The sequence below is a fragment of the Acomys minous genome (genome assembly GCF_964271855.1).
Source record: "Acomys minous genome assembly, chromosome: 3".
Classification (NCBI taxonomy): domain Eukaryota; kingdom Metazoa; phylum Chordata; class Mammalia; order Rodentia; family Muridae; genus Acomys; species Acomys minous.
Window position 1 is genome coordinate 114,468,352 of NC_140485.1, and position 19,969 is coordinate 114,488,320.

Genomic DNA, 19,969 nt, shown 5'->3' on the forward strand with positions numbered 1-19,969 from the left:
CATCCTCCATATGCTCAACTCAGGCTCCTTGTTAAATTACTTCTCTGTAAACATCTCCAACTGCCCCTGTTTATCAGTTAGAATAGATTTTTTTTACACCAGTATCTTGGTTTTCTCTTCTTTGTGTTCCCTGCTTCGGAGGCGGGCAAGCAACGCAGTTAGCGTTCATTTGCCAGCTAGTGAGTGGCAAAGGTGAGATTCTTGCCAAAGACTTTCGCCACTCCCGCTACTCCATCAGAGAAACGGAGCCTGTGGTGAGGGCACAGCGGCTGCTCCACACCTGCCGGCCCCTGCCTGGATCATCTCCCTGCCAGCAAGGGTAATTTTATTTTCTCTGCGTCTTGAAGGAATAAATCATGGCAACACAACTTACAAATGAGTTATTTTTAGCATGAGCAAATAAAACAGGGCTCCTGTCTGCCTCATCTGAAGTAGAGTAGGGGGAGGGGCAGGGGGAGGGGCTTGCGTCTCCTGCCTGATGGTGTTTGCAGAGAAAACGGAAACCTCTATTCAGGGCGAAGCAATTGATTATACTTTTGAGTATGGCACAGGTCACAGAGGCCAGCCTGGGAGTCCCGCCCGCAGTGGGCACTGAATAGGCATTTCTCCACACTGCCCAAGATGAAGCTCATCCGTATAAATCACCCCACCACTGAGGCTGTTGCTATAGTAACAAGTAACCGGCCTCTCGCTTACTTTTTCTTTTTACATTCTTGTCGGGGAGAGGCAAACGCAAATATACATCCTATATTTGAAAGGATCTAAAAGTAAGAAACACGATCTTAGACGTTTAGGTGGGCTGTCCTAAGATACAGCGCGGAAACAGTGCTGTGGGAAAGCGCCCATGAGTGCAGGCTAATTGTGCCGGTTGTCTATTTGCCCATATTGCAAAGGAGAAGAATATTCTAGAGAAGCATGCTTCTTCAGATCGACCTGCTTTCATTTACATTTAATTTTCTAGCAGATGCCAAAACAGAATAGTCCACGCTGAGAAATAAGGCACCAAGTTGAATGTAACAGCTCCCGAAAGCTTTGATCTGAGTTAGCCAACCTTAGAGAAGCTGTCCCTGGCTGTCTTTCTCTTATAGCCCAGTTATGAAATAACCTGAACTCTGGGGAGTATGAGGAGAAGTTTGTCTGTTTTGTCCCATCGCTGTCCCCAAAGGGAACAGTACGCAGCCCCTTTCCAGCCCTTTAAAGACATGTTACAAAAGAGCCATGACTTCTCTGCCATTTTATGTGGCCGACGCACCTCACCCAAAGGTCGTATGTATGCTATATTGTAAATGGAACGAAGTTTATGCACAGTGGGCCACCGGAAAACATTCCCCATTAGCGTCATTATTAGTATGCAAAAAGTTTCAGGTTTTGGCACATTTTAGATTTTAGAGGTTTGAATTGGGGCCATTCACACTGTGCCCTCCTGCCCATCCTCCCCTGCCAGGGCTGGTCCTACCACAGCTAAAGGGTTTTGTGTCCTGCTTCGCCCAGGCACTAACTTCTTACACTTTTAAAACATGAAACACAAGTGCAATATGAACTATTCCATTTAACAGTCTGTGATAGCAAATAATTACACCCTGTGATAGAAGCATCAAGGGACTGTTTTCTTCAAACTGAGGCAAGAGCATCTTGAAAACACTGACACAACCAATAACCTAAAGATGTGTTGTTGGTTAAAACTAATAATGGAGCATACAGGAAAATGTAGCAAGCTGATTTGTAGGAAGGCCTTCTTCTCTCTCATTTATTCACTGGTTTTTCCTCAGCAAAGGACTTTTAGATTTCTGGTTGTGCCATGACTTCTGTTTTCTAGCTCTCTCGTTTTTACTTTTTATCATTTTTCCTTCCTTCTACCTTACTTATCATAATTTGGTTTTGCTTTTCTAACTCTTAACCAACTGCTCAGTTTCTTTGTGTTCATTCGTTCATTCACTTATATTAAGGTAAATATACAAGGCAAGAAATTTTCCTTTGATCTCTTATGTACTTTGTCCCTGTGCCCAGGATCATGCTGTCTGCCTGTAATCTAGCCCTGGGAGGCTGGGGCACCAGCACAAGTATGAGGCCAAACCAAGCTCCAGAGCAAGACATGGTCACATAAAATAACAAACAAACAAACAAATAAATAAATCCCTAAGGTTTATATATACATATAGTATTTCATTTATTATGTTTCATAGGCACTCTGCTAATTTTGTTCTCTAAGCCTTTGAGCTGATTTTTCTACCTGCTGTGCTAAAAGGTGCTAGTTCTACTTTTTTGCAGTTTATATATTTCCATGATTGTTTACTATACCTTTGTTTGTGGTGCTCTGCTGAGGCTGTTTGAGAAAAAGAACACCGATTTTGAACACACCAAAAGGCCCACCTGTTAGTTTTATCACATGGTAATTAAATATGAGTACATTATTGCCACCTACATTAGTAGCTCTTTTCTGTACTTGGTTTGATTTGCTGATTTGTCACAGATAAAGATCTCGCTGGCTGAGATGGCACATGCCTTTACTCCCACAACACTCAGGGAGGCAGAGCAGATGTATCTCTGTGAGTTCGAGGCCAGCCTTGTCTACAAGGTGAGTTTGGGACAGACAAGGCTACACAGAGAGACCCTGTCTCAAAACAACAACAAAAAAGAAAAGAAAGAAAAAGAAAAGAAAAAGAAAAAGAAAAAAAAAAGAAAAAGAAAAAAAAGAGAAAGGTCTCCTGACCACAGGACCTTTCTGTTTGCATTCCCTTGGAATTTTATAAATGCCGCTATGAACACTGCTGTGTTTTTACCATAACTGTCACATGCACATTTTAGCATTGAATTGCTGGATGCTCTTTGACCTGATTTTGTATTGAGTGATACTAGGACTGTGACCTACTATCTCTCCTTCCTCCCTGCTCTCACATCCCCCGCCCCATCCCTAGTTCAGTCACTTATAGCATCTTACTTAGTGTTTGTCTTTGGACTATTAAATCCCTTGCAGTTCTAATCCTTGACTTGGGATTTGGGTCTGTATTTTCCTTAGGACACTTGTCCATATGAAATCTTTTCATCTTTCCCAGTCAATCCATTTCACATTTCTCTCTTATACAGAACACTAATTAAATGCTGCTTGGGGGCTCCCTGAAAAATGCATTCCTTTTAATAGGACAAGGGGGCTTGTTTTTCACATGCAGGTAAGACAGTTATATACTGCCTTAGGTCTTAATTTCTTAATACAATTTTATAAGAGTCTTAAGATGTGTAGTTTATTTGTTTAGCTTTCATTTTTAATACCACTTTAATGCACATAAAGTCATATCTAGTGACTCACTTATCATTTTTATGTTATTCATGGGTCCTTTTCTTTTTACTGTGTATTTTCTCTTTGTCTTCTTGCCAGTCTCTTTCCCCTTCTGTTTTACTTTCACTAATTGTTTTGTTTTCCTTAACATTCACATCTGGACTATTGCATGCACTCACTTATGATTTTATTTGATAACCTTAAAAGACATGTTTTGACAAGGAACTAGTCACTTGCACAACTTTAAATTCTTGGTATGTCTCGGGTTAGAGAACTTGTCAAACATGTGCAAAGCCTTAGGATTGAGCCTCAGCAAAGCAAAATCAAAGGTTAAGAAGAAAACAATTTTTTAAAAATCCCTATTTCCTCTTTATACTATGTCTTACTTAGGTGTTTATTACTGTGCAGAGACAGCATGACCATGGCAACTCTTATAAAGGGAAACATTTCTTTGGGGCTGGCTTATAGTTTCAGAGGCGTAGTCCATTAGCATCATGGCAGGAAGCATGGCGGCATGCAGGCAGACATGGTGCTGGAGAAGGAGCTGTGACTTCTATGTCTTGATCCAAGGCAGCAGAAGTGAAAGTGACATATTTCCTTCAACCACCTCAAAGTCCAACCCCAACAAGCCATACTTCCTAATAGTGCCCCTTCCTATGGGCCAAGCACTCACACACATGGGTCTATGGGGTCTATTTAAACAGCCATACGCTATAGATCAGTAGCAAGAGAAAATAAATGGAGCAGTGCCTGCACAGTAGAGAAATATGGCCTCTCAACAGGATGCTAAAAATTAACATTAGCTATGAGTGCCTCAAAAGCTTCATATATTCCAAGGATGAAATTCTGAGAAAGACATAGTCCTATGTATATCATTTTATTCCCCTGGCTAGAAATACAATCTAGATCCAGCAATGAAGAAACTTCAGACACACACACACACACACACACACACACACACACACACACACACACGGAGTATTCTACTAAAAATATAAATGAAATGTTCGTGGGTGACAGTGGTTCTCCAGGCTGTGATATCATAACAATCGAAGCTGAGGACATGTCCCAGAGTCCAGGAGATAGATCCATAGACTTTTCCTCCCTGCATTTCCTGCTATGTCCCACTTTGTCCCTGTGCTCAAGTAAGTACTTGTATTCCACTTATGCCTGGTTCTCACATTTACTTTAGACTCAGAGGTTAGCGAGTCGTCTCCGTCCTCTGCCGAGCTTTTCCCAGTGACTTTGTGGTTGGCTGAAGGATCCTCTAAGTAGATTTAAGAAATGCTCATGGGAATGCTACCGTCTGAGCCCTTGCATTAAATGCTACTTTTTTCTTTGGCCTTCTGCTTGAAGAGTAAGTTCCCCAAGGATAAAGTCCTTGATGTGCACTCAGTAGAAAGGTTTCCATTGTCTTCTGGAAGTAAATTTAACCAGGGAAATCTACAGTTTCATTACCCCTAAATAGTACTCTTTCTTTCCTGTTGACCACAGGCTTTTTGTTATGGTTGTAAAGTCCAGTTACTTTAATTAGATTTGTCTTTGCGTTGACAGATCTGGGTCTACTTTCTTCAGAACACACCACACCATTTCAACAGATACTTTTAAGTCTCTTTCTTAGAAGAATTCTCTTGCATTATTTCTTTGACTATTTGTCACATTCCATGCTTTCAACTTGGTTTTCTTTTTCTTTTTCTTTTTCTTTTTCTTTTTCTTTTTCTTTTTCTTTTAGAACACCATATGCTTGCACTGTGGGAGTCTTTTGTCTTTTTTCTGTAGTTATTGTGCACTGGAATGGACACACTTATTCCCTGGGTTTTCTGTCTGATTTCTAATTCTGAATACCCATCCAAGTGGAAGTTAACTGGGAGTTAACTGGGTCAAACCTATCTTATCAACAAACTATGTATCACACCATCCTTCCAGGACCGGACCTTGGTTCTCTAACTTTGATTCCTTCTTTCCCTACCACCATTATGAGAAGGATTTCTCACTCTTCTATCACTAGAATGGGGCCTGCTGAGGAAGTTGGGGCTTGCCTCTCATTGGTTTGTAGTCTAAGATGCCCTATTTTCCCACATCTCAATATAATAAGATGATCCAATGAGACTTATAAGCACAAATATATGATTAGTATTAGTTGGAACATACCATTTTTATTTTGAGTGTGTTTGGTGTGTCTGAGTGTATGTGTGTGTATGCACATCCACGTACATGTGCACAAGTGTATTCTACTCACTTTAAGTGTGGGGTAAACCAGCAGTCAGAACAACCCTTTCCCCTTTTCATCGTCACTGTCAGCATAAGGAGCTCAGAAGCTCTGCCTTGTAGGGTTCTGGCAAGAATTAAGGTACATATGAACTCCCACTGTAGCTTAAGCTCAGCAGCTGTTGGTCTTTATAATGTTACGCGTTTGCTTCACCCCTGTGTATTTAAAGAACACCAACATCAATAGAAAGCAGAAGTTATCTTTGGAACATCAGCACGTCCCGCACTTGATAAAATTATAGAAGTTCTACAGGCAACCATAGAGACCAGTTGAGTAGCTTGGGACTCAGTGTGCTTTGGGTCATACACAACCCCAAGCGAAGTATCTAGCCACCTCTGCCCTCCACCGGAACCAGGGCACATGCACGCTCTTCTCCCAACAGCAGGATACACTTCTCCTCTCCTTAGTGACCATCAAACTTGGACAGTTTGTATTCAAAACTATTTCCGATATATCCTGGTCCGAGGATGAGAGGTCTGATCGGCACTGAACTGGTTTTGTGTGTGTGTGAAAAGTAAAGCAGAACTGTGTCCTCAAATGAATGCAACCCCCTACTTAGCATCTGATTTCTATGCACTTGGGGGTATGCATATGATTAAGACCAGATGGAAAGGGACATGCACTGCGAAAAATGATCATATGGCCAAACCGATTAATCAACAGAGAACCACTTTCACTAAGCCCTTTAACAATCAAACTCCTCTTTCTCTTGAACCTCCTAGAAGAAAGCCTCAGGCAATAATTTGGGTGATGGAGTATTTTCATTCTCGGCCAGCTGCTCTCTTGAAGTATATCCCGACCCGTTCTCTACTTTTTCCCTGCAACTTTACAATCAGTGTGAGCCTCTATTTCAATTCTTTGAATAAGAGGTCAAGAACCTGGAAACATCTACCCTCACTCAGGCTACCAGGAACAGAAAAGCTGTTTGAAACACGCCCCATTTGATTTTTAGCTCTACTTAGAAAATAGAAATTGCTATACACCCTACACTCCAATTTTAAGCAATATTTTACATATCAGAATAGGAAGAATAGTCTTTGTTATTATAATAGTAAAACATTAATCTGTTCAAGAAATATTATTTGAAAGGCAGTTTTGGAAATTTATTTCAGTGTTGGACTAAAAGGTTCGACCAGTCACAATGAAAATATAGGTTTTGAAGTCAGAAATGCTAATTATGTGACTTTGGGTTAACTTAAATAATCCTTTTTTTTAAAGATTTATTTATTTATTTATTTATTTATTTATTTATTTATTTATTATGTATACAGTGCTATGCCTGCATGCACACCTGCAGGCCAGAAGAGGGCATCAGATCATATTATAGATGGTTGTGAGCCACCATGTGGTTGCTGGGAATTGAACTCAGGACCTCTGGAAGAGCAGGCAGTGCTCTTAACCTCTAAGCCACCTCTCCAGACCCCAACTTAGATAACTCTTGGACTTCAGGCTTCTCATATGTAAAATAACATTTCTCCATTTGGTAGGTGGTTAGGATTAAATGAAATCCTGGGAGAGACTGGGAGAGACCATATTATTTTAGTTATCTACTCTGTGTCCCAAAGTGCTAGGAATATAACCAAATAATTGAGGTGGTCTACTTCTGCTTGTAAGTCTGAGCTCCGGTAGGCTCCTTATTCAGTGCAGGTTAGGGTAAGGGCCGCTGGGGGTCATGAGGACCCCTGCTGCCTGGGTGTGGTCTAAGGAAGCTAGGGATGCTCTGAGTGCAGCACACTTGCCACATTTCACTTTCCATGAAGAGTGTCAGCCCCTGACTAGAAGGAGCAAGCACCCCCAGATCAGGACAAGCTGCCCCCAAGACCCACCATTAAGGGAATGAGAGGCCAGAAGAGGAGGGGCAAGATTCTGAAGCTGACTCTAGGACAGCCAATCAAGCTTTACTGCTACAGTCGGGCAATGTTGCCATTTCCCAGCCTTTGATAGTTAGTCATACGTGGCTCCCTCATTCAGTTAGTTGCCTGCCACCCTGAAGCACTCTGAGAAGGGGCTTAATATTACTTGGGTATGACATTCTTTAAATATCTGTGAGTTCATGTCTAGCAGGAGTTCAGTGGTGGAACACCCCCCCCCCCACTGCCTTTCTAATAACGCAGTTGGCAAGCTAGCCCCCTTACTGTACTCACTGTACACACACACCCCTCTTCAAATGTTGTTCCTGGAAACCTCAGACCCCTGACTCCATTGATCCACATGTATTCATAGAGTGATGGTCTCTGAGTACTGCCCTTATCAGACAATAGATTCATAAAAAATCCTCCAGTGAGCAGAGTGCGCTCTCTGTGTGTCGCAAAGAACACATGACGTCAGTGGTGCCACCAGTTTTTGCAATCATCGAATTTGAAGACACAGCCTGTGGCTGCTCTGTTTCTTGGAGCGCTCGCCCCACATAAGCTAAGCTATGCTCATTGTGATGAAGTTATTTTTAAGCCGAAGTGATCACTTTGTTCTTCTTCACCATCTGCCAGTTTTACTTTATTTTATTAACCCCCTTTGTAAGGCAATCTTTTAAAGTGTCTACAACTCAGACCAGAAGAGAGAGAGAGAGAGAGAAAAAAAAAATCAGTGAAGTTGAAATCACCTTCGTAAAGGCAGTTTCTAGAAGGAAGTATTGTAGCAGGACTATCTTGGACCTGGCAACGGTTTAAATATTGACACGGAAGCTCATTAATATTGTAAAGCTTAGGCATTTTAGCTGGGCAGACTCTCAGCAAGCTTATCTAACTTAACTTGGCTTCTCTCCCCTCAACCTGCCATGTAGCTAGCTCTTTACCTCTCTGCTCCTGTTCAAAGTCATTCAAACACCATCATCCTACCCCTACCCCACACCCACCCTGGCCCACTGGCTAATCTCCTGGTTCATTCTCTTCCCAGAAGTTCCGCCTTCCCCTTCCTGCCCAACTATTGGATGTCAGATCTTTATTAAAGCCAATCAGATACCATTCTGCATTGCCTTAGGCAGGTGAGGAAGGAAAGAATATTCACAAAATATCAGTCTGGTGATAGGCCATAGCTCTCTGCCGGAACAGAACGAACAGCTGAATAGACAGACACAGCTTCGCACAGTGCACCCCAACAGAGTATTGTTCTGACTTTGAGTGAGGGCTGATCGGATGGTGGGAAGACTACATGCACTGCGTGCTAAGCTCCTCCTTCCTGTCATTTATATATCAGTTGGCAGCGTGGGAACATCGCCTAGCGATGCTCTGTCTAATGGACCTAAGGTGGGGCTTGCCAGCAGCACCAGTGAGAACTCACACAAGAAGTGCTTTGCTGTTTTCCAGGGACCAAAGAGACATGACTCCCAACTCTATCCTCACCAGAATTTTTATTGTTGTTGTTACATTGAAGTAATCATGCAGTTTATAGCCTTTGCTTTGTACAGTTCTGAAAGAAGCATGTAATAAAGTATTTGGGAAAGAATAGAAAATATAAAAATGACAGCACACATGTCAAAGTTTTTCCTTTCAGAAGGACTGTCATAAGATACTGAGAGAACACACACCCATGTTAGACAGATTACCTGAGTGTTTACTCACTTATATTAGAAGCATGAAAAGGTAACATAGCAAATGCGCCTCAAATGACCAGAACATCCAGCAAAACAAAGGCCAACGCACAGAATGTTGTGGCACAGTGAAAGGATTGTCTGCCGGTATTTGTGGGACTGACCGTGGAAGGATCACATAGCCACGGGCATCACTAGGGCCTATCAAGCTGGGATTACTAATCAGAGAACTCCAAGAAGTCAGTGTCGTGAGGGCACACATGATGGCACCATCTTCCATAGCCACCCAGATGCTGCTCCAAAACTACATTCAGTCGCAGTGAGCTGTGACTGTAAATTTCATTAATGTAGCATTATCATTATTCCAGGCAGATCTCTCTCAACACACCTGCAGCATCCCTCGGAAGGGTTTTCAGAGTCACAGATGATACTGCTTGGATGAGCGACTTTCTCGAAGCACAACTGACCCTCCCCAGCCCAGCACGGCTCTATTTATACATGAGCCAAGCATGTTTCCGCACACAGACCCACAAGGATGCACAGGCAAGGTGCACATCATCAGTCTGTGGGCTTCATAAGACACAGCATCCAGTTTACTGGGGTGAATATAAAAGTTGCATTGGCCACACCCACTGCTTACTCCCCTCCAGGGCAGTATACCCTGAGCTGGGAGCATTCTCAGTGGAGCAGGCTAGGTGGTTCTCTTAGACCTAAAGCACCATGCTGACAAGCCTGTACTCTACCTAGCGTTCACCCTGATGCTAAATGCAAGGACCAAATGAGACCAGGTGTTCCCACACTGCTTTATAGCACTCGGAAAGACAGCTTTAAGGAAGGCTTCATGCTGACATGATGTTATCCTCATGGTTTTTCACATCTTTTAAATGCTACAGTAAAACTTAATGCCCAGGATCACTAACAGGTTAATAAGCTACGTGTAAAGGTCCTGACACAGCCCCTAGCAGGTGGTAATTGACCACTAAATACTGCCTGTTCATTTCAAGAATGAACTGTATGACAGTAAATGAAAGAAAATGTGACAGGAGTAAAGGTGTAACATTTAATAGTATGTTTAGAAATTCATCTCAATTTTACAACTGGCAGAATACAGTCTATAGTTTAGATACAGAACATTATAAATGAAGTTACAGTTTACTTGTTGCTTGTTATTCTCCTTTATTTATGGCTTTTTTTCCCCCTCTACCTCATAGGTCAACTAGCAGAGATGAAATTCTGTTTATATTTCAACACTGCGCTTAAAGATAAAGTGGTGTGAACCCTGTGTTTATCACAGTCTTCCATTGCTGGGACAAATTACCTTACACAAATCAATTTAAAGGAGGAAAAATGTTGGCTCTCTGCCTCGATGGCTTCAGTGTGTGGTTGGCTTTGGTCTGCTCTGTTGCTTTGGGGCTTGTGCCAGCACAGAGCATCATGGCAGCGACTGCATGGCACACAAAATTTACCTTTGGGTGGCCAGAAAGCAGGCAGGGGAGGGAGAGAGAGGGAAGGAGCTTGTGTCTCAATATTTCCCATTGGTGTAACCTCCTCCCAGTAAGCCTTGCCTTTTAAGGTCCCACCACCTCTTGTAGGACCCCAAGGCAGTGACAAAGCCAAAGCACAGAGCCTTTTGGGGAGCATGTAAGGTCCAAACCACAATAGATAGGACAAAAGTAAAAGCATACTGTTAAAAATTTTACGTCATTAGTTAAATGCTATAATACATGCATTATACTAATACCAATGTGTGTATGGTGCGTGTGTGCATGCCTGTGTGTAGACATGTGTGCCATATGCACAAACAGAGGCCAGAGAGCAAGTCGGCTGTCCTGCTTTATCAGTTTCCATCTTATTCCCCTGAAGGGCCCATATTGGACTTGGCCTTAGGCTGGCAGTCAGAAAAGCCCAGGGCTCCTCCAATCTCACCCTCCCGTGCTTCCGCCTGTCCCCCCCTCCAGTCCCCCACTTCCCCCCATTCCACCCCCCACACCCCATCTCAGCCCTGAGCTTGTAGATGCTGTGGCCATGCCTGCCTTTTAACATGGATGTTGGGGATCGAACTCGGTTCTCTATGCTTGACCAGAAGGCACTCTTACCAGCTGCCCCATCTCCCCAGCCCCTAGATGTGGGAGTCAGATATCTCTCTCTCTCTCTCTCTCTCTCTCTCTCTCTCTCTCTCTCTCTCTCTCTCTCTCTCCCTCCCTCCCTCCCTCCCTCCCTCCCTCCCTCTCTCTCTCTCTCTCTCTCTCTCTCTCTCTCTCCTTCCACCATGTGGATCTACAGGATCAAACTCAAGTCCTGCCTACAGCTGCTTTTATTTCTCACCTCACCTCACCTTCCCAAATCCTGATTTGCATTTAACTCCACCCGAGTCCTTGTTTTTACATGGAGGCATTTCAGCCCCACCCGAGTCCTTGTTTTTACATGGAGGCATTTCAGCCCCACCCGAGTTCTTGTTTTTACATGGAGGCATTTCAGCCGGCGACATCTCCATGTGGGTCTTGTCTAGCAGCCCTGAGAAGAGCAATGGACACTGAAAAGAAGCCTTTTCAGATTGCTTCTGATGCTTTACCACTACAAGTGATACTAGCCAGAGAGAGATGGCTCAGTGGTTAAGAGCACTGGCTGTTCTTGCAGAGGATCTGGGTTCAATTCCCGGCACCCACACATTAGTTCACAACTGTCTGTAACTTGAGTTCCTGGGGATCCATACCCCCACACAGACACACGTGGATGCAAAAGAACCAATCCACTAAGATAAATAAATAAGTAACATAGGTTTACATTTTCACTGGTTTATAACTATTCCTGTTCCTTCAAGTTCTTGCTAATATTTAAATTTTATCAACCCAGTAAATGAAAAAACAACACATGGCTTTAACTTTTCACTGCCCATTGTAGGTGTGAACACTTGGTTTTACAGTCTGCAGATGCACTCTCCCCAGCAGTCTCCTATCTTTTAGCTTTTGAATGAAGGCATTGTGGCACAGCAGATACTATGATCCGAGCGCATTTGCTGTGGTGTCTTCCGTGTTTGCCTTTAGTATTCTAAGAACACTTTGCTCACTGCTTGCGTGAGTTTAGTTTTGATTTCATTTGTGTCTGTGCGGGAGTTTTTCTTTCTTATCTAGGTGAGCTTCAGGGGCAGGTAAAACAGAGGTAGATATTTCTCCCCTGAGTAGGGGCCATGCTTGCTTCCCCTTACCCTCCTCAGTCAAGTTTCCACAAGCCACACAGTCTCTTCCGGTGCTCCCTTTGGGCCTTTATCCCGTGTGTCTGTTCCTTCCTCAACACCGCTTTATCCGCCCACCTTTCTAATAGGCTTTGCCCTCAGATGGGGCAATTTCAGCTCATTTGCATCTTTTTCAAGTTTGTTTCAACTGACTGCACATATTTAGTAATTCCGGAAGATTTCAGGCTATTTATCAATTTCTGTAATGGAAGCATTGATCGGGACTGCAAATGCTTCGTGTGCTTATCTGCGAATGAACAAGGTCTTTTTGACAGGCTATCTCACCATTTATTGGAATATCACTGAATGTCCTTCAGTGGCATTTCATACTCTCTCTCCGTGTGAATATTCTGCTTTCTTATTTAGCATGATTCTCTTTATTTCCTGCTCTTCATTGCTACTATAAATGGACTTTGCTAAAAGGCAACTGCTTGAAGGTACAACAGCAGCCACTGATTTCTCGCGTTCCTGCCCCTCAATAGCCTGCCATTCATTACCATGTGTTCTAGGAAAACAAGCACCTTGTATGGAGAATCGGTTTGTGTTTCTATTCTTTTCTAATCGCATATTTTTGTTTCACCTTCTCCTAGCTCAATTCAAACATTAGCCCCGACAGCAGCCCCCTTGCCTTCGTTCTGCAGTAGCTTACTTGTGTCCCTAATGTTTCACCTTTTAGTATAACCTTTGAGCGGTGTTTCTGGTGAGTGACTTGCAGCAGGGCTAAAGAAAGTCTCCTCTGCCTCACTACTGTGCGTGTACTTTAATCATGCATACGTATTGAAATTTTAATTTCTAATTAGTTCTAACTGCTTGTAATTTATTTCCTGGGTGCAATACTTTCCCTAGCCTTCCCAATGACAGATAGCATGAGCTTTGCTTTAAGCATCCAATTTCAGCTTCATTAGCGTTGCCTTTCAGACTGGGTTCCATGCCATCCATTTTTTCCCATTGTCTCACTCTCGTTCTGGAGTTGAACTTGTCTCTCTTGCAGTGATTTACATAGATGGGCAGATGCTTCCCTCCAGGAAACCTGCCTGGAGGGAAAAGTAGGGGACTAGGGCTCTGCAGTCTCTAATTGAGCTTAGTGGGAGGAAGAATGCGCAGCATGGCACACAGTAGGCGTGTGTAATTGTTTATCTAGAAAATCCATGCTAATGAATTGGGACTGGTTTTCTGGGCTTAGCTCTTTGTCCCAAGAAATAGATATTCCTGTCACAGTTTTCTGAGACATAGAGACACAGAAAGAAAGAAGGAGACAGAGAGACAGAGACAGAGAGAGACAGAGACAGAGAGAAATAGAAGAAGGAGGAGGAGAAGGAGAAGAAGAACAAGAAGAAGAAGAAAGCAAAGAAGGAGGAGGAGGAAGAGGAGGAGGAGGGAGGAGGGGGGAGAGACAGAGACACAGAGACACAGAGAGAGGCAGAGGTCTACCAGCATGCATATTTGAATTTACAACAAGCCATTTGAGCTGGCTAGGCTTGTCCCTGTCCTCTTCTAGCCTCTGGTGTCCACCTATCTTTACCTTGAAGCAAAAGCTCATACTGTTCTCACTTTCAATGCTCTTACTCTGCCTGGGCTTCTGCGCATGTGTGGAATTGCAATTTACCTCGCTAAGCCATGATGCCATCTGTTGTCATTTAGGGGTTCAACACAATTAAAAAAAATATTTCCATCTTTTCTTTGAGGACTATGGCTATACACTTGCATATAGGCACATACAAATGTATACAAAAGCAAGTTTTGTCATAAAGACTCAAGGGTCTCTTGTAACACATCAGAGGCCAATGTGTTCCCCTTACCTTTCTGAAACCAGAGCATTTTCTCTTTAAGTCAGAAGTGCTTGTCCCCTACAAAGCCTTTGTAATTACCACGCATCAATTGTATGTGTTACAAGTACCAGTGTCAAATGACTTAATGAAATGTATATCAAGCAACCTGACCAGATATAATGTGATCTTAATCTCTAATTTAATCTAAATGCAGGACTGAAGTTGACCCACTTACAAGTGATTTGTGAGTTGTTGTGTCTGGGTCCCACTGACTTCATTGATTAGTTCCCTGACTTGGTTTGTGAGACAGGCCCACACTGTTCAGCTTGGCTGGCCTAGAACTCACAGTGTAGACCAGGCTGGCCTAGAAATCATGGTATAGATCAGGCTGGTCTGGAACTGACAGAGATCTGCCTTCCTCCCCTGGAATTAGACTCGGGCTCTTCCATACCTGGCTCTTTGTGACTTTGACTATGCTATGTTATGGCCTGAGCTTCTGTTGGGTTGTGGTGAGGGTGAAAGGAAAAATGTGCATGCAGATAATTCATCATCAGCTGACCAGAACATGTAGGAGTGATCACTTTCTGCCACGGAGAGAGCTACCTGAGGCAATTAACTTACACATAGAAATGGTTTATTGTAGTGGTTGTAAACATATTTTTATTATGATTTCTTCACATTACATCCAGATTGTAATCCCCTCACTCTTATCTTCTTGTTCCCACCCTCTGTCCCTCCCTATTCCCCTCCCTCTGACAGGTGGGGTCTTTCTCCCCCACCGTCTGACCACAGCCTACCAAGTCTCATCTGCATCCCTTTCCTCTGTGTTCCCATAGGGCCTCTCCACCAAGGGGCAGTGATCAAATTGTGGGCCCCAGAGTTCTTGTCAGAGGCAGTCCTCCGCTCTCCCCCATCTTTCCCCATGTGAAGAATGAGCTGTCTGTTGGCTACATCTGAAAAAAGGCATCTAGGTTCTCTGCTTATACTGTCCTTGGTTGGTGCATCAGTTTGTGTAGGGCCCCCTGGGTCTAAATCTGCCAGCCTTGGTAGTCTCCTTTTCCTGAGTGTGGGATGTGAAACAGACTTGTGTGAAAACAAGTGATGTTTGTCCACTAGAAGAGGAACCACCTCTTGCAGAGGCATGGTCTTTGCCAATTGATAAACATCCTGGTATGGACTCTGAGACTTTGAGAGGATATATCCAAAACAAGAGGCTTGCCCTTTTTGGCCTTTTGGTCTTGGCATTGTTTCCTATTGTTTGGCTGCTCATCGCTCCATCTTGAAACATTCCTAGAGAGAGCCACTCCAGAGAATGCTTAGAGGTTATGGGTTCCAGCTGCTGCTTCGAGTTCTGGCTGCGGCAGTTGCAGTCATCTTCGCTGAATTGCTGGTTTCTTGTTTGAAGGGTCTGCTAGAATCCTGCCAACTATGCCAGTGGAAGCATTTCAAGAAACCAAGTCTCAAAAGGTCTACTTCTCCTGTTCCCTCTTACCCTTATCTAGGGTAGGTGGGTTGGAAGAGAGGTCTAAGCATTAAAAAAAAAAAAAAAAAAAAAAAAAAAAAAAACCCAAATAAGGTAAATTGAAAAAGTTCAAAGCCTACAGTTTACTGTTTCATGCTTCTGAAGTTTCCAGTGTAAAATGGAATACGTCGCCATATAGTGACGTAGAGTCCTCCCAGTAGGCCCAATCTCTTAAAGGTTCCAGCACTTCTGCATGGCTGATTAGCCTTTTAGCTCATGTCTTAGTTAAGGTTTCTATTGCTGTGAAGAGACACCATGAACACAGCAATCCTTATAAAGGAAAATATTCACTGGAGCTGCTTTACAATGCAGGGGCTTAGTCCATCATCATCATTTCGAGAACTGTGGTAACGTGCAGGCAAACACAGTGCTGGAGGAGGAGCTGAGCGTTCTACATCCGGATCCTCAGGCGGCAGCAGAGAATGCCACACTAGGCATAGCCTGAGCTTCTGCGATCTCAAAGCTCACCACCACAGTGACACACTGTAAAAGGAATTTATATTCATCCGTTCTAATTGTTTTCCGGGAGGCCTACTGCCTCTGTCTACTAACCTAGTCCTAGTCCTGGAAGCTTCTGGAAGCTCCATATAATCTAACCCAGGCCTAGAATGTTTTTAGCCTCTGAAACTTAACTGTTTAATGAGCTCACCCTTTCTTGTTCTTTCTGAGCTCTGGGCTGGCTGATTCAACTCAGCTCTTCTGGCCTAAACTCCTCTTCCAGCTGACTTCTTCAATCTGGCTTTTTTTCTGAATTGCTCTGCTTGTCCTCAAACTAACTCCAGCAATCTGCTCTAATATTCTAGCTCCTTCTCATTCTCTGGATCTTTCAGTCTTCACCTGAATTATCTCTCTGCAATCTATCTCTCTATTATTGTCCTGGTAAAACACTGTCTGTCTGTCTGCCTGCCTGCCTCTCTCTCTCTCTCTCTCTCTCTCTCTCTCTCTCTCTCTCTCTCCTTCCTTCCCTCTACCTCTATTCTCTGCATTGCCCCTTAAGTAGCTTCCCTTTCCTCTCTCTTCTCAGGAGAGTTGGGTGTATCCTATTCTGTCAGTCTTTCTCTGATTGTCACTTTTTCTGCCACTCAGTTAAGCATCACTTTCAACCAAGGGTGCTTCCTTCTACAAACTAATGTTGCCTTCATTGTTTGGCATTAAAGGCATGTACCAACATGCCTGGACCTAATATTTTCTTTACCTGATACTTGCCCTATACTAGGCTGGCCTTGAACTCAGATCTGTTTGCCTCTGTCTCCTGGATTAAAGGTGTGTTTGTATTCCAGCTGGATCACACAGACCTAAAAGGTCTTTGGATGTGATCTCTTGCCAGAGCAGCCATGTTCTGAATTAAAATGCCTCTAAAATATACTTCTTCCAACAAGGTCACACCTCCTAACAGTGCTGCTCCCTATGGGCCAAGCATTCAAACACATGAGTTTATGGGGGGGGGCATTCCTATTCAAACCACCACATTCACAAGAACCTTTGTTGATGCTCCTTTGAGCTTCGGTACTTGCTCATACAAGAGTGCCCTTGTGGCACTTTATTTCAGAAAGCCAAACAGACATCATTTAGAATATAGAAATCGTGCTGACTGAAGAAAATGGAGTGCTGTGGGTTTTAGAATGCATTTTAGAGACAAGCAGATGTGGGCTCTAATCCCCACTTGCTTACTCTGTAAATCCCTCCGTGAGACAATCAGAGCTCCTTGGTACTTACACGTAACACATGACACCACTGTTCCTGCAATAGCTTTAGCTGACTAGAAGGATTAGGGGACCATTCTGCATCTTATTAAAGTCCTGTCTTGAGGAGGGTGGTGCAAGCGATTAAGAATGTCCGGAAGAAGATTACTGCAGTACCCCGGCAAGAAGGCTCCCCCAGATTCTTGCAGTTCAGCACACCAACCATTTATTAAATCTGCCACTCACTTGTACTAAACTGCTAGTGCCTCTTCATTCACATTGGCCTCTCTAGACCTGCTGAGGACTGAACAGAGTGGCACAGGGTGTATCCTCCAAGCCTGTTCTGTGTGCAGCCATTCCTTTCTCAGGTTTAGCTTGTGTTACTGTGGTGGCCTTGTCCCTGTAGAGGTCAAGAGTCCCACAGTGAGAAGCACATGGCAACACCACCTTCATTAACCACAAAGGTCTTTTCCAGAATGGGGGTGGCGGTGTCTCCGACATGTATACCACTTATATAAATGTCTCTGTTAGCTTTGAACATTCGGAGTTTCGTTTGCTTGTGTATCATCCTGTTTTGAGTACTTTTAAAACAACTTACGTTTCATTAGACATCCCTAACTCTTTCCTGAATTAATATACCACTTCACAAAATGGGATACCCAACACAGGTCAACAATAATGCTGTGGATGGCATTTACTTCTGCTACTCCATGAGCTCAGAGACAACAAATTTCAGACATGATTTGGTTTGTAGTTATCTTAGCTAATTAAAAGTCCATTTACCGGGGGAAATCTGGCTTGTGTGATCTTTTTGCTGCTTTTCTGAAGTGGATTTGATTTTTTTTCAAAAGATATTTTGTTGTCCTCATATAGCAAGGTTGTTTTCTTATGGCTATTAATAGCTATTGTAGTTCTTAAATGCTGACTTTAAGCATTCTCACAGAGAAACCAGAACATCGGACAGCTCCTGTATTTACTGTACATGGCCAGGGGCTGACTCGTGATACCAGACTCTGGTAAGGAGACTTGTCATTTAAAGATAGTTCAAGCATCCATTATGAATCCCGGGACATCTTGGGTCTTGAGATCTAGATAATTGAATGAGGATACGTGAAATAATTACGCACTGACCCATGCATTTGAACTGGGGCTTTAATAATCTCCATTGTCACTAGAGAATGTGTAGACCCGAGAAGTAGCTGCATGAGTGGACTGCGGCTTTAAAGAGGCTATGATGCCCTCTGGCTGTGGAAGGGCACCAAGGAAAGTCGTCCAAACCGGTCAACTGAGGTGCTCCGCTAAGACTCTTGTATCACTTGACAGATAGATGTAATGCCTTGAGATTGCCTCACGTTTACCTCATTATGAGCTTCAAAGCACCTGAGACAATGTATCCCTTGCCAATACAGAGCAGGTTGAAACCATGGCATAAGTCTCTTCGAGAACTAAGGCGTTATAGCTTTGCCATAAGCTCTTATACTCCAGGTACTAGAAATGCATTTGTACGACCAAGGCTCTTGAAATAATGTGTTTTTCTTTCTGAAAATAGATTTGGTTTTTTTTTTTTTTAAAAATCTATGTCTGTGCTTCCCCTCTGAACCTCACTTCACCCAGTTGCATGCATCACAAGTGAATATTCGTTTTTTCTCATCTTCTTATCAGACCTACACTCCTTGGATTCTAGTTTTAAGTCAGGCACTGTGCAAAGTATTAGCAACGCCCCTTGTCCTCAGTGCTTGTCACACTGTTTTGTGTTTTACATTTTCTAGAGAGAAGAAATGACTTGAACACCATAGATAGATGAACAGGTGAAATGTGTCCCTGTTATCTGGGAGCTGGAAGAATCCAAGGGCAGATGTAGCTTTGTCCCTCAACAAAATGTCCCAGTTGTCCCTCCTTCCCCCTGGTGGCAGATTCCCCACCACCACAGTTTTTAATGAAAACTGTCACTCATGGCCATCCTCTTCTGTCCGGCTTTTAGACTCTATTTGATAAATGTTCTCTTACTTGGAAATTGATCTGACCATGATCCTGCCCTTTTGTGGTGGGTCCCCAAAAGACGCACATGTTTTAATGCTTGGTCTTCTTGATGCCTTGTTTCTTTGAATCAAAAAGCCATCTTCTCAGTATAAAGTTCCAGACTTGAGTGTGCACGCAGGCAAGAAAGTCATGTCACAGTGGCACGGTTACGTTGCTTTATTCCCTTACCAGCCAATAGCCGAACAAGCTTTGATAGAGCTCACATATCTATTTATAAAGGCATGTAATGCTGGCATGGGGGAACCCTTCATCATCATCTTAGATGAAATGTCTAAGTACTTTCACATTCCTCAAACACAGGAACATCCAAGTAATGGAAGCACTGCCTTCAGAAAGACCATGTTTTTTGGGGATAGGGGTGAAAACACAGGCAAGTGCTTCAGATACCACTGCAAAATACAGGTTTTCCATTCACGATAAGCTTTGAGCCAGAATCTAGAAACTTCCTGTTCAGGGTATGCCACATCCTGCAAGTGGCTGTTAGGTACCTGGTTTTCTCCATCCAAAGAGCACAGGCTCACTTGAGTCTTTCTGTTAGTAGGGACTTGAAGTGAGTCTGCATACATTAATAGGAGCTGGTCATAGGAAAAGACACAGCTTTGACTATATAAATCCCACTGTGGGCTCCACAGGAGTGGAACTCATAGTCCATTTA